The sequence below is a fragment of the Chiroxiphia lanceolata genome, chromosome 3 (assembly GCF_009829145.1).
Source record: "Chiroxiphia lanceolata isolate bChiLan1 chromosome 3, bChiLan1.pri, whole genome shotgun sequence".
NCBI classification, from domain to species: domain Eukaryota; kingdom Metazoa; phylum Chordata; class Aves; order Passeriformes; family Pipridae; genus Chiroxiphia; species Chiroxiphia lanceolata.
In genome coordinates this window covers 59,626,292-59,642,808 of record NC_045639.1, presented here as the reverse complement: position 1 = coordinate 59,642,808, position 16,517 = coordinate 59,626,292, and positions in this window count along the sequence as shown.

Here is a 16,517-nt window from a genome sequence, read left to right as displayed (position 1 = left end):
TAATCTCTCACTTCAGATTAGCAAACATAATGATTCTTGTCTAGTTTCATTTGTGTTATCTCTTCATCCAAGGAATTGGAGCATTTTCTTGCCAAGAGAAGAAAAAAAGCTAAAATGTTTTCCAGCTTATGTCATACTAATAAACCTTAGATCCACTACAGAGAGAAATGTTAAGTCAGTAATAATGATGAACGAGACCACAATCTAATAGCCCCTATGTTGCAATGAATTTTTTGAAAGAAGAATAAGAACAAGGTTCAAATGCAGCTTCTGATTTTGGATGCCACACACTGCAATGGTAAACTTTGGGTACCAAGGTAATGCTCTGAAGATACCACAAACCAATGTCCCCTTTGGAAAATGTCAGCCATAGATTCTACTACACTGATACTTAAGTTAAAGTAATTTTTACCTCAGAGAAAGTTGCCACTTGCATCCTATTCATATTGGGATTATAGGTGCATAATTTTATTTATATTAGGCTTTTGTAAATATTTTTAGGTTTTCTTTTTTAAGACCTGTCCTCTGGACAGGTAGCTTCCTGCTGTGTTCTTGCAACATTTCCAAAACATAAGCACATGCTTAAGGCATTTTTCAGATTCCTCAAATTTCCCTTTTTTTCGGTGTCCAAACTTCCACAAAACCCATAAGAAGTGTTAAGCACAGAGGGTAATAATGAATGAGATGACATCAGGCTGGTGACCTGTCACTAGCGGGATTCCACAGGGCTCCATCTGGGGCCCTGTGCTCTTCCACATCTTCATAAATGACTTGGACACAAGACTGGAAGGGATACTAAGCGGGTTTGCAGACAACACAAAACTGGGAGGAGCTGTTGACTCCCTCAAAGGCAGGGAGGCCCTGCAGAGAGACCTTGACAAATTAGAGGACTGGGCAATCACCAACCATGTTAAGTTCAACATGTGAACGTGCCAGATTCTGCAACTGGGATGGGGAAACCCTGGATGTTTGTACAGGCTGGGGAATGAGATGATGGAAAGCAGTGCCACGGAAAGGGACCAGGGGGTCCTGGTTGATGGCAAGTGGAATATGAGTCAGCAGTGCCCTGGCAGCCAGGAGGGCCAACCATGTCCTGGAGGGCATCAGGCAAAGCATCACCAGCTGGTCAAGGGAGGGGATTGTCCTGCTCTGCTCTGCAGTGGCGCAGCCTCACTTTGAGTCCTCTGTGCAGTTTTGGGCACCACAATATAAGAAAGATATTAAGCTCTTGGAGAGTTTCCAAAGGAGGGAAATGAAGGTGGGGAGGGACCTTAAGGGGAAGCCATAAGAGGAGCTGCTGGGGTCACTTGGCTTGCTCAGCCTGGAAAGAGGAGACTGAGGAGAGACCTCATTGCAGTCTACAGCTTCCTCACAAAGGGAAGAGGAGGGGCAGGCACTGATCTCTTCTCTCTGGTGACCAGTGATAGTACCCTAGGGAATGGCCTGAAGTTGTGTCAGGGGAGGTTTAGGCTGGATATTAGAAAAAGGTTTTTCACCTAGAAAGCGGTCGGACACTGGAACAGGCTCCCCAGGTCAGTGGTCACAGCACCAAGCCTAACAGAGTTCAAGAAGCATTTGGACAATGCTCTCAGGGACATGGTGTGACTCTTGGGGATGGTCCTGTGCAGGCCTACAAATTGGACTTGCTGATCCTTATAGGTCCGTTCCAATTCAGCATATTTTGTGATTCTGTGAAATATAGGATAGTTTCTCTGGCTGTTCAGCATTTGTCCTCTCAAACATGAGGCACATGAATCAATACAATATGTTTTACTGTATCTACACAAAGTATGTTCATATACTCTGATAAAGCACAGCAATGTAAAAAGCGCAAACCACTGACAATTTATTCCACTGACTTTTTCCAATACTCACAACCTTGCTGTTTTCCGGATTCAGCCTTGGGACCCTACAGAGGTTTCTGCTTCCCTGACTAACAGTAGGAGTTAGAGTTTCTCTGAAATCTCTCTATGACTCATGTTGTTGATCAATTTTAAGGAAGCCATCCCATTTCCAAAATTTAGTCACTGCTAACATCCCTTGCCATGTTCACCTGCCACTCCTGGCTGCTCTTCAGCAGATAATCTGCACACCACATAAACATTTAAAGTTTACAGTTAAACTAGGAATAAGATATCAGTATCAGGCATAGCTGATGACCTTTCTGATAATGACATAAGCAGATTAAGAGGTTTTCTTTTAAAAAGAGGACCCCCACCTCCTCCCAAAACCCTGAGACTTTGCTTGTAGGAGTCATTCATCAGGTCCTGACTCATTTGCTATTCTAAATGGCTGACAGAATTATGCTATGCTTAAAATATTAGCACCATAAATAAAGAGATTCATGCTTATGTGGTTTTCTAGGAAGGCTTTACTAAGAGATTTCATTTTTCTATCAATCCCTGTAGTAGACAAGAGTCTAGAGGCATCCAATCTCTGTGTAGACCTTATCCCCTTAATATCATACACATAAAGTTTGCATCGCATTTCTCTACAATAATCTATCTAGTCCACAAACAACATGGCACTAGTAAGAAGATATGAAACAACTAGCTCCACACCTCAGGTTAAATCTTTTTGATTTGGCACAAACATAAATAAAAGGAGGTTAATATGAAAAGAAACTAGCTTGGTTTAAGAAAGCAAGACAGAATGACCACCTTTTGATTTTCTCTGTAGTAAATAACCATAGGAGAGGAGTAATGGTGGAAGTGGTTTTGTACTGTTAGGGCACAATCTGGCTGTAATATGTAGGCTGTGAATTCTCCATAGTATGAAACAACTTACCAAGTCATTTCTCTTGCTGTGAAGAAATAAAACATTGACACAGAAAAACAACCTTCTGTCATCTCTTCTACCTTTTATTGTAGGGATCAGGTAATGAGAATTTGAACTCAGACAGATTTACTAGTGTTATTTAAAAAATTAAAATAATTCAGTTTGCTCTCCTTTGGGGGAAAAGACTTTGCCTCTGGACATGCAAGCAATGAACAGAAGGCAATAGTATTAGCCATGAGGCTAACAGTGCAGATGCTTGAGTGTCTGTAGGCTTGGCCTTAGCTACTGACTCAGATCACCTTGCTGGCAGCATAGCTGGTTGCCTCTGTGCTGTCAGGTCAACTTGGCTCCAAGATTTCTAGAGCATGAATTTTCATGACTTACAAACTGTGGGGTTAGGAAAGACTTATGATTGTAGGGGTCAACAGCACTGTATTTTGACCATTCCCTGCAACTGTTAATTGTTATGGAATTTGAAGGATTGGAAAGGGCTTCCAGAGCACAGGAGAGCTGCTTGCAGCAAATATATTTTAGCAATGTAAAAAATACATCCCCAAACCAAAGTGAGTATTAGGTTGCTTTAGGAAATTCTGACCTTCATTACTTAATGCTTCTTATATTTTGCAGTGTACCACTGCAAGAGAGGTTGTAACAATTTTATTTCTAGTTGGTGGTAGCCATCAAAATAAATTCTAGGCTAGGGAGGAAGGAGACAAAGTGCACTGTCTGAGAGGAAAAGTGTCTTTTCTACTGCAACAGTACTATGGTTAGAAAAAGATAGCCATGATAACTATCCTGGTAAGATGCCAGGTGCATTCCATGTTGAAGCTTGACTTATGTCATAGGAAAAGCTACAGAGACTGGTCTGTAAGGTATTAGAGAGGACATATATGCCATAAAGCATTTTTATGCTAAAACACAAAGCAGGAAAGTCCACTGTTGCCCTGAAGCTATAAACTGTGCTCAGCAGACATGCTATCAGAGAATTATTTTGAAAACTAATTTTGGTAAAAAATCTCAGTGAATTGCAGAGATAACACACATGGCTGGCTAAAAGTTCTGATTAAGCTAAAGAAATAGAAATCATGGGGACCTTGCTCTTACTAGAAGTGCTGAGACAAACTCCCTCATAGCTGGAAGCCTCTCAGATAGGATTGACCGGAATCTCTACTGGTAAACATTAATAAAACCTTGCAGTAACTGATGTCAGCACTGACACATTCACACACAGTATGAGATAGTTGTAAGGAGATCTAGAAAAAGGATGCAAAAAGAGAGGAAAGAGTATTTTCTGAGTAACATGATGCTGGCAGGTGGGGCAGTGTGCAAGTTTTGAGCTGGCTTCCCACCAAGTCTCCGAAACTTGAAAACAGGGTCTGCTTCCCAGAAAGGGAAGAAAAAACAAACAAGCAGCCAAAGCTATAGCAAAAATATATATTTTACATATGAAACAGATATATACAGTGAGAATATTATATACCTATAACCCCAGAAACCCTAAATAGCTTCCTAAAGGGAAGAGGGGAAGGGAGATGGGAAAAAGGACAAAATAGGACGAAAAGGGACAAAACCAAAACAGCTCTACACAATCTAAAAACCTGGTAACCAGCAAACTGAAGAACTGGCAAAATCTCACCACTTCCCTTGAGAGAAGCAGGACGGCTGGACACGGCCCAGCACTCTCCCCTCATGCGCGGCAGACAACAGCAGTCACTGTGGGCCTCAGCTCCAGATAAGCAAGACCGAGACAGGGACCCACCGCTCTCGAACCTCGCCGGAAAGGAAGAGAGCGAGGTCCCTCCTGTTGGCTTTATTTATACCTCAACTAACGTAAAGGAATAGCATGGAATACTTCCCTGGTCACCTTCCTAGTTCCTTCCTGGTTACAAGCTGGTCTCCAGGAAGGCCTAGAGTGAAAACTATCCCAGGCAGTGTGGTCAGGGAGAAATGATTCCTTTTCTTGACATCCTCTCTCATTATACTATGGATGTATCTCAAAGTAAATCTGGAGATGATGAAAAAAATTTTTTTCTTCTTATTTTTTTTTCTTCTTCTTTCTTTCTTTGGAAGTTCTTTCACTTGTGCAATCTTTTATTTAAATTTCCGTTGCGTGGTGACTTGTCTGCACCTTCTCATTCTGTCGTTCATCTGAAACTTTAAAATCAGCCCTGTTTACCACGAAACCTCCCTGGGCAATGCAAAGAAGGTGTTTGCAGACTTCAAGAAGTCCTTTATTCATGCTGCACCTGCAACAGTCACAAAAGGAAATAATAAGCAATTTGTTCACATGAATTTCTACAAAAATGCCATCCATCAGTGTGCTTCTAAGAGAGCAGACTTTTCTAACAGCTTTAATTGCACAACATAAAGAATTTACTGCAAATAAAAAGAAACTCTCAGAAGGTTGTTTTTTCACCATGAAGTATTCAACTTCTTCTGAAGACCACATATAACTTACTAGAAATCTTAGCAATACTTTATTATTTTCTTTTCAGAAGTGTAAAAAAATATGTTAAAGTACATATATGGACTGACCACAGATTTACTACCACTAGCTCTTTGTAAGGCAGCCGGAATGAGGCTGCTCGTGTACATAAATGAGTCCAGCTGGTACATTTACTGGCAGCTTTATAAGAACACCTCCAGAACTGCTGAATGCTTGTGAAAGGTAGGGTATCAAACAAACTGGACTGGACATGTGGGCCAGTTGATGGGCAAGGCACTATAAACCTATCCATAACTAGTGCAGCTGTGACTATAAAACTTTTCAGAAAGCCCCCCCCAAAAATCAGACACACAAACATTTAATGAATTTCAAATGAAAAACCTGGAATGCTTAAAGGGACCACGTAATGATTTTGAGGAGTCCATTACAGGTCACACTTAAAACAAGAAGTGAAGTTTAGTAGTCAATATATTTTGTTACTTCCTTTAATCAACCTCAATTAAAATTTCTCAGCAACAATTAACTTTCTTTCTATTTTTAAAATCACATTTCAGAGTGCAGCCTGGTATTAATATCCAACAAAACAAGGGGACCTCTTTAATATTGCTGCCAACAGAGTGGTAGCATTGAGGTTCAAAGGCAAGCTTTGCACATTTGTGTTAAACAGAGAAAGCAAAGTCATTTGTCTCAAGTGTAATAAAAGCCTATCTGAAATTTATTCTTCCTCTAGCAGTGAAGTGCCTACATCTGGTCATTGCAATGCCCCTCAATGAAAGTTTATGTCCTCAAGATCAATTGTTTAATTTATTTACTTTTTCTTCCCCCACTCCCTAGCCAAGTATTGGCACTTGGTAGTCAAATCCTGAGAAGTGATTGCAGTGTGTTATCATCTGCAATCTTTCCTTTACATAAGCAAGTAAGTGGGAACTCATTATTTCATAGACATAGCAAGTTATCTGTAGAGATGCCTGTTGTGAGTGTACAATAATAGTATCTCTTCAAGTTCTGAAAGAACCAAGTAAACTGTACCAACCTGGTCTAAGGCATATCTGACCACAGCCCTCAGGTTGGCTCAAAGGTGATGAGTAAAATGGGAAATATCTCCCATCAAAGGTCCAGAGAAAACATTTCAGTATTGTAGCAGCAGACAGCGTAGGACTTCGTAGCAGCATGTGCACACAAGATTTAATTCTAGCACAATTCTTGGGCAAAGGCTTTGAAGAGTATCTGAGGGATTACAACCTGCACAACACCCTTGCACACACACCTTTGGGTCTGTTGAATGCTAAACACCCCAGCCAGGCCACTGCTGCCCTATACAGAGGAAATTCAGGGGCTATCATGCCCCTTATCATGGTATCCAGACCTCCATACCCAGTCTGAGACATGGAAATCACTGATTGTGCAGCCAGATATGTGATATGTTTGTAGGTCTTTGGAAAACTGCCAGAGCCCATGTTTCTGAGGGACTCATAGCCTAAGTCTCCACAAAATTTGGAAGCTCCTTCACAATTCCTGAGATAATACTGCTGAGACAGCTGAAGTTACTCTGGGGACTGTCATTAAGACAAAAATGCTCTGTAAATGGAACCTGGCTAAAGCAGACAGGCCAAGACTCTATAAAAAAGGGGGATTTAAAACTATTTTGGAGGATCTTTCTCACTATGTTACATTATGAGAAATAGCTGTATTTCATCCTGATCTGAATTGCTGTCTTAAAACGGCCTCAGGCACATCTGTATGTGGAGGATGAAGAAAGAGCATCTCCATCAGTGGTGTTCAAACACCATCCAGAGCATCTTCTGCATGCACAGTTCAGCTGCCCATACCTATTACAGGGCAGATCATTTTCACATAATAAAGTTGTCCAGAGACAAAAGTGTTGAGACTATCAAATCCTATTAAGGATATCTTCTTTAGCAAGAACCAAGTGCTCACTTTTTATTACACTGACATGTTGCAGTCATCAGCTTCCTAACCAGGGTAGTAAAGCCAGGGGATTAAAAGTAGCAGAGAGGGTTGCAGTTTTTCTATTCTAGACAGATTCAGTGGAATGATTGAAATATAAAATAGTTGTCAGCCTGTTTTCTAAATAAACTCGTTGATGAACTACTCCCTGAAATACAGAATTAGATTAATTGATCCCATGCTGCAGCTTCTCAACTACTCAAATGTAACCTGCAGGGCTTCTGCTGTAACAAGCAAGTACTGAAAAAATACACAAACTTCATAAACAACACTTTCTATTTTCCTGGACTTTTTTACTCTAATTTTCTTATATTCCTGGCAATCAAGAGTCTCCGTTTTTATTCTTCTCCTGTTCTTGTTGAACTGGATCAGCAGCAGAACAAAGCAATACAACTCCGAGGGAACTATGTTGATTTCTACTGGCTGTGGTGCTGGCCTCGAAGTATACAAATACCAAGAGATTTGACTCAGTAATAAACATTACTGATAAAATCCTTTCCATTCCTTGAGATTCTGTACTCCAGCAGAAGCAAAAGATAGGGAAGAAAACTAATTGTATAACTCAAATTTTAAATGTTCATTTCCTGCTGCTGAAGGAGGGGAAAATTGTGGGGAAAGAACAGGTTAGCATAGGCTTGAAATGGCCATCTCCAGCAGAACTCCTGCTCATGCACTCTCAGAGTCAGGCCATGCTAGTTACCTCCCTTTAGCATTTTGAGTTTGCATTACAATTTCTTCTGCTCCAGCTAACAGATCATCTTGAAGTCCCATGCTGTATTAGTAGTGATAATCTCTCTTTCTTTGGTGGAAGTCCACAAAAGTGGAAACATGGTCAATCTCTTATCTCACATAGTCTCTGTCTAACTCACCCTCAATTGCTCTCAAAACCAGGAGTCAAAAGCCATGACTGATCTTAAATACGGGAGGTGTTTGTTGGGAACTGCAAGCAATCTGGACAGTTTTAAAGGCCATGTTTAAACTAGATGATGTGGCTTCAGATGGATTGGCATCATATCCTGCTTATTCGCCCAGGTAACTAACCAACTTCCAAATATCCACTTGGGATTTTTATTTTGATCATTTCTTCCAGCAATTACTTTATTCCTTCTATAAAACTTTTATTTAAACAGACAAAATTGAAAGTAGCAGCCCCTTGATTCACTAGCCTTCTGACTACTGGACACTTGGTGACTTGGTCACGATAAGCTCTCTGGTTTCTTCGATCAACTTGAGTATTAGAAGGTTTTCATGTAATTACCAAACACGCTGAAATCAGTTCGTCTGCTACCCTCCTTCCTGCTATCTTTTTAATACTTTAAGATGGTTAATACAATGCACTGCTGCTTGAGTTACCATAAATTATAATAAGAGTAGTACTATTATTTTGGATGATATCAGGTCCATCAGTCAGTATCTTTGTTAATGTTTGCTCTCTGTGTATGATGGCCTTAGTGAAAATTTACCCCCTCCAGTTTGCCATCATTATATTGAATTGTGGGTCCAGGAAGGTCTTCAGTCTGCACTCTTGATGACTGCTCACTTCTGTAGGGATGCAGGTATACAATAAAGATAGTGTAGTGTAGGCAATGGGAGCTGCAGTGTGAAGAACTAACATAATGCTATGCAGAAATGCTTCCTGATGAACAATGTCCCAGATGCCAAGTTGGCCATGTAGTGATGTGTACCATGGCCAAACTTCAAATGAGTCTGGTTACATACCTGAGTCTGCTAGGACTTTCACCAGCCTCTGCATCTTACACCATTTCTGTGAAGCTATATACTTGAAGGAGATATTTTTCTCTATCCCTCCATTACTGGCACCAGACTATACCTATGGCACACTGGTAACAGTTTTTTCTTCAAGTGAAATTTTAGAGGTCCCTGGGCTGGCCAATCTCAGACACCAGTCCAAGAATCTGTCCTGAGATATCTTTCCAAGTTATAACCTGGGTGCATTTGTTTTCTACACACTAAAAATTTAGATGCACAGTCTACTCATATCACCCTGTAACAAGAATAGCTTTCTTGAGACTGTCATTGATTGTGTTGATATCGTAAATATCTCAGCAAAATGACATTGCAAGCCACACTACTACAATGTAGTTTGCTAATCCAGCAGTGTATTTTTCTAACTCTGTGATTTATGTCAAGGCTGTATCAATCAAGGACTGTAAATGCATAAATCTAATTGTTTTTGTGATTTGCTTTTGGAGAGTGCACTGCATTCTAGCTGAAATAACACACTCCAGGCTACACATTTCCAGAGGATTACTGAACTTATTACTCTTCTTGGGTGGTTAAAGTCAGTCAGACAGACAAATACGTTTATAATACTGCATATAGAAGGCCATATTTTTATGTTATAGTATATGAAAGAGATAATTCCAATGGATAACGGCCTCCCACCACTTCATAAATGCTGAAGTGAAGTCAAGACTTTATTGTAAAAGGAAATTGATCTCAAGACAATGTTCTATTGCAGTTGCTGAAGATTGCAGCTGCTGAAGATTGCAGCTATTTTATTACAATAGCTGCAGCCTACTATATGGCAGATGAAGGGGAGCTCATTTTTGCGGCCTTAAACCTGCAGAAAGAAGCCTAGAAGATTGCTCAATGTGCACGAGGAAATGAAGGACACTGATTCTGTGTTAATAAATATTCTGCTATGAGGCTACTGTATTATTCCTGTGTGCAGTTGAAGGAAGAAGGCCTAACAGCATTCGAGAGGGACAGGCAGTATGGAGATAATGGAAAAAGTCTGAGATCTGGTGAAACAAATAGGAGTTTTCCCCTTGGATCTTAACTCTTCGCTAATTTCAGCTCCTACATATGCTTATTCATGCCATTTCTCAGAGAAAATTAGTGCCTATCAGGCAAATGCAATAGGCTGTTTATGCTCTATGCAGACACCCTAGCCCAGGCATGCATAGTTTTGCAGCACAGCTGAGACCAAGGTTTTTTTCACCTCTGGCAGCCCCAGTCCGGCGTTTGGGCTGTGGGAGCCAGGTACACTTACTTTTGCTAACTTACTGTCTTCAGCTGGGGCTGCCATGCATACTGTCCAATTAGGTGCCAATCTGTTCTTGAAACACCTATCTGATGGTGCCACTTGAGGAAGAGAAGGGAGTATAGAAATCGTGGTACTGGATCTGTGGGTTGGGTCTGACCATGGCCCCTACCAGGTGCTCGGCAGATGTCGTCGTACCACAGTTGGCAGATGTGGGAAAATCTCTATTCCATGGTCATTAGGTCTTATTCTGATCTCCGGCTTAAACTCTGAATCAAGAAGTTTAATGGCTGGATTGCTTCCAATGGGCCAGTATTATTTATGTAACCAAATCGGGACTTGTCCACACAGTGAGATAAAAGCAGGAGGGCAGCAGGTTTTGGCAGCTCTGAGTTAGCACAGGGGCTATTGACGGGTCAAGACAGTGACCTCTTTAGACCAAGCAGACTAGGGGGCCAAGTCAGGCCCTGACCCTGCAAAAATAATGTGTTTAAAGCAATCCCACAGTGTTTCCCCAAGGAATTGGAGTGTGTCCATGATATTTCCAGTGTTTTAGCACACCAGCCAGCTCAGACCGTGATGCATGCAAAGGGGAGGATGAACCCTTCCAGTGCCTGGTGCGAGGCACCTCCCTGGCCTCACACCTCAGCCTCCCAGATGCTGTGGCCAGTAGAGTGGCAGCTGTGCCCCAAGAGCCTCACACCCAGTGGTGGGCTTCCAGCTGAATCCAGCTCACAGGAAGAAACAGGATCTGTCAGCTTTCCTGGACACAAAAGCCCATGTCTGGAGTTTGCAGGGTCTCCAGCACAGGTTTTAGAACAGGTTCAGATTAACCTTGTAATGTGTACAGTGATAGGGCTTAGGAGATTGTTTTGCCAGGTTTAGGTGACTAATTATCTTGTTGGGAGAAGTCCAGCAGGTACAGTAATACCAAACAGGTGTTTATAAATATTAGAAACATACTTCCTCCTGGCATTTGATCTCACCAGCTCCTGATGTTGCCTCCTTAGTGGAGACAATTGCCAGCTGACATCATTCATTTGGCACATGAATATCTTGTATTTCATCTTCCACCTCACAGGTGCTAAAATAAAAACAGAAAGGGAGGAGTCAGGTTTATGAGGTTGTCCACGCTGGGCGGTGGGAAACTGAGCGAGGTTGGCCTGATTTTCCATCCCAAGTACACAGGGGCATGGTCAGGGTAGGTACCTGGAGCTGGCAGATGCCAGGAGGAATGCAGGTGAGGAAATACCCTCAAACTTCAAGGTGGCATAGGAGGATTATAGCCCTTGGAGGTTCCTTTTCAATCTTGTTGGAGTTGATAGAAGAGTCTTTTTAAGATGGTGTCTGGAAAGACCCACAGAAAGAGATTAAAGCTGTAAGATACAGAGTGGATCAGAAGTGTAGCTATTTACAACCCAAAGTGGTAAAGATTTATGTGTGTTTGGTTTTCACATGTGGTCTAGAGGCTGGGGAAAGACTGGTGGACTTATAGGACTTTGGATCAGATGCATGAATGTTTCAATAATCCAAATGTGATAACCATGGAGTCATAACCATATGCCTTCATTAATTTCTTTTTTTTTAATTTTTGCAGAACTGGGTATGAACAGCTGAAATTCTCATTCGTGAATCTATTTTACTCAAATAACCCTTTATGGATTTTTTTTTTGGTATTAACTGTTCCCTAGCAATAAAACTGTTCTGCTATCACTATGGATTCAAAAGTAACTCTTTTCAAACTGCCCAAATTGGTTTTTATTTTTGAAACTGGCCACAGTGTTAAGATGCGACTCTTAACATATATGCAACATACTAAACATATAGGTCTTTGAGGAATTTGTCCTTACGTCTTGCTTCCTGTCTAGTTGAGGTATTATTTAATGCTCACAGCCCCTGTTTGTTGCTGTAAATAACTGGAATTTAGGGTAAGCCCTCATAATGATTAATGATAGAGGTAGATGTTTTGGTAGCACAAAGGAGAGTATTAGGTATTTTAGGTTTTTTTTTTTTCATTATGGCATTCAGTTTTGCAAAATTTGAAAGTTGTTTCCAGAGAGATGGAAAAGTTGTTTCCAGAGCAGAAGAGCTTGTGCCTTTAGATGAAAAATTTATTTTACTCATAATGCAATAGGTTAATGAAACTTCATCACGGCTGAACATTTAAGGAGAGCATTCTCTGAAAGGATAAACGAAGTCTGGGCAATGGGCATCCTGGGGCATGCTGTAGGCATCTCAGTCCTCTCAGCACCTCATTGCCAATGCAAAGCCCACCTAGGCTTGGTGAAGCCAGAGGTTTCACTATAGGATGATTACTTGGGGTGTGACATTAAATGGATAGCAATGCTGCTTCCTTGTGGTAGGTGGGTCACCAAGTCCATGCCTTTTATGGGCATGTTTAGTAAAGGCCTGAATCCTACAGGCTTCAAGCTAGGCCTTAATAGATAGAGCAAGTGAGCTCCTCTTTCTCCAAATAGCAAGCAGTGTGTGAGTTACCAGACGTGTAAGGCAGGTGGAAAATGAAGAAAAAAGAAAAAAAATCACAGTCAATGCATTAATGCACGCTTTGAGTCACTTAATTCCACAAGGCAGATATTGAGTGCGCGACTGTATACCTGCAGGAGATTGTACAACACACAAGAAGTTCCTCCTTTCAAGTACCTATTTGACAGCCTTCAAGAGGAGACTAGGTCTGTAACCTAGAAGTCTGCAGCCATGGACCTATTCTGCAAACCTTGGGAGAAGGATGTGAACATTTTCCCCTGTCACTGGCTTTAAACAGAGTATATATTTCTATGTCTGTGTAAAAACACTTTTGGACCTATTATCTATGTAATGCAAAACGTAAGTATCCATCACTGTCAGGACCTTACATGGTATATCTTTCCAGGAATGGCACATGTTTCAAAACCCATTGTTTTGGATATCATCACAAAATAACTGGCTTCCTTTAATTTTTCTTAATCAGTACTAGTGATCTACAGACTATCAAAAACTAAGCATACTTTTTTTTTCTAATACAGACCTAACAATTGTAGGATGCTACACAATCATTACCCCAATTCTGGAAGATACTGTTTCAGTGAGAGCTCTCTCTTTGAGAGGAACACTACTGTGTGACATTTTTGGTTTCTGGAGCCTCAAAAGTGAAAGGAAGTCATGCACAGGAACTGTAAGAACGGGAACGACTGGGATTGCCGTTCAGAAGACAATTCAGGGCCTGTAGAGACTTTATTCTGCTGTTAAAACAAGGTCAATAAAGGACATGAAAATGATAGGTATAATCATCTGTTCCTTGTGTTATTATTGTTCTCATTTCTATTAGATCTCATCTCAGAAATGGTATCTGGTTCACCTACTTGTTAAATCTGCTTTCCTAGTTACTGTGTTTGATGTGCTGGCTACTTGATAATATTTTTTCTTTGTAAATCTCATACAAATTGCCTCCATTATAGCATCAGAAAAAATGTTTGAAACACTTTCAGTTGTACAGAAAGCTTCCAAAAGACCTTTCATAAACCAGGAGAGAAATTAGCTGTAATTTTTAGGTATGGGCCTTGTGTGGGATTACTTTTTTTCTAACTTCTTTCTGACAAATCCAAAGTATATAATTTACCACTAACCAGGTAGAAGTATTCTTTTTGTGTATGTGATTTAAAAATGATATATATAGAAACATAAATAATTTCAGGAGTCAAAAAAATGCCAGGGAAACTATTACTTCCAGTGCTAGTGTTGAAACAGCGCCAAGCCTAAAGTTTTGTAAATTAGACTGTAAGTGTGAAATCCCTCCAGCTGTTAAAAGTATTCCATATCTAATTATATGCACAGACTACTCTTTGCATTTGGAGAATCCTGAAATTACATACTGTATGCCTGGAAGTGAGGGGCACATGCATTCTGTGAAAGCACTGAAAAACATAAAGAAAACAAATAGTCAAAATAGATAAGCCACATTTTTATATGGTTTTGTATGTTTTTGTCAGTGTTTCCCTATGTGGCTTTCTTTGTTTTCAGAACATTTCTTTATAAACACCATTTACTGTAACGTGCCCACCCTGTCATTCCAGATGCCTTGAACAGTTATATATAAGGAAGTGACTATTTTTCAAACCTGTTTGTACAGGAGGCTAAAACAACAGCTGCATGAGAGTAGTGAAGTCCCAAAAGGAGGGAAACTTATTTACAGTCACTACTCCAGCTTTCAGAAACCAACTGTAAAAGCTTTTTGTGAGCACCAAATTGTATTGTCAGAAAGCGGGTAGGCTGCCCATTTTGTGGAATAACTTAATCAGATTGATGGGAATTGCATTTTTTAAAATTGCTACATTTGGTACAAAACTTTCTGACTGTATCTGATCCTCTGCATGTTCATATTGCAATAAAACTTATTAATTAGCATCTTTGTCACTCATTCGTAAAGATACTCAATGCAGACATTCTCCTGAGTGGGAGCCTAGTGACATAAGCATTAAAGAAAAACTAAGTAAGTCCTACACCTTAAAAGCAGCAAAATGTTGGCAAGAGTGGGAAGATGTGAAAACCACTTGCCATCAAAAACATTTGCCATCATACTTTCTTTGTTCTTCTTTGGATGATTTACAGTTCTATATGTTCCCTCTGTAGGAACTTATATATGTATGTATGTATGTTGGGGGGGGGGGGTGTGTTTCTATATCCAGGTTTATTTATTCCTTTGTTGTACATCTGAAACCTTGTGAAACCAATGTGTGTTCTCCAAGACCATGGTTACTATTGAAGATTGTTCATTTGCCATTTTTGGTTTGAACATACCGACACTGCACACAAATATTTTGGTCATTTAAACTAAAAAAAAAATTATTTTAAAAAAAATACTTAATCTATCATCCCATAGGAAAGATATAATTTTCCATGCAAAAGTCCTTTGAACAATGACCCTGTGCTACTTGAAAACATGTACAACTGGCAGCCTGGACAGTCCCACACATTTTGCAATTTTAATGGCACAGAAGTTAAATGCCTTGAAATCAAAATATTGAAGAAAGACTGATTAGGTCACTGTAAGGTAAACTGCTTTATTACATTTTCAGACAGAAAATGCTCAGATAGTCATTTAAAAGAAATGGACATAGGAAAATTTTTCTCATTTTAATGATCTTACCCTAATTTAAAATATCCCACCCATGTTTTTACATGCGAAGTTACGATATTTATTTCGCTTTCCATGACCCCCCCTCATTTAAAAAAGACAAAACCAAACCACACCCAAATCATCACCAGCATATACATCTGGACTGCAAAACCACAGCATTCCAGGAAAAGCCAGTGGCGCAGTTCTGCCGAAGGGCCTCAGGAATGCACCCATACACTGCACAGTCAATGTAAAATCACTTCAGAGTTCATGTAAATGATATCTGCTTGGTTGTTGATGATCAATTCTATCTAGCACATGGTATATGTAGTATTTTTGGTTACTAACCTGTGAAAAAGATTGTTGAAAGTGTTTGTTATTTGGGGTTTTTTGTATTCCAATGCATACAAACACCTTTGTTTTGCTGCTGCTGTGGTTAATCACTGCCATATTGTAGGACTTCCTTGATTGGATTATATGTATTACATTTCACTTTTCTAATTCTAAGAAGGTGTTTTATTTTTTTGCTTGCCAAAAACAGTAAACACCCATTAAAAATGTAGATAAGGAGAACTGTACAAGGACAATACCCTGCTATAAACCAGCAGTGAGATGCAGGGCCTAGTAAACTAAACCGATGCCCTAAGATTTCAAGCACAGTAGCTAGGGTAGTTAGGCACATTAATGCTTTAATCTGATCAAGCTCCCATCCAAAAACTGTGTTTTCAAACCCTGGCAAGATGAGTCACGGTATTATTGCCAGGGACAGGCATCAGGCCTTCAGCATTGAAAATGAGCCTGCCATTTACAGCATGCTATACCAGTGACAGTTTTCCAGGAGACCTAAAAAACCAGGGATGTCTGCAGGAGCAGGAGAAATATGAAAACTTCTAGCAAGGCTGAGCATCATGGGAATTTGAAACTAGCTAGCTCACTCTTCACCCATTCACTGCCATGAATGGGAATCTTGACATTTCTTTGGATCCAATTCCTTTCATTTCAGATATTAAACTTTATATTCAATATGTAAAATGTAAAATCAAAGATGTATTTTTGTGGCAAAACTCAAAAGCACATGTATCTTGTCATTCACTTTGAAAACAAAATGTTTTTAAAATCAGCACATTCCTCAGAAACTTTTGATCTTGACAGAGTAGAATACCTATTAAAAATTTATAGCCAGAACCAGTATGGAGCTTTGCATA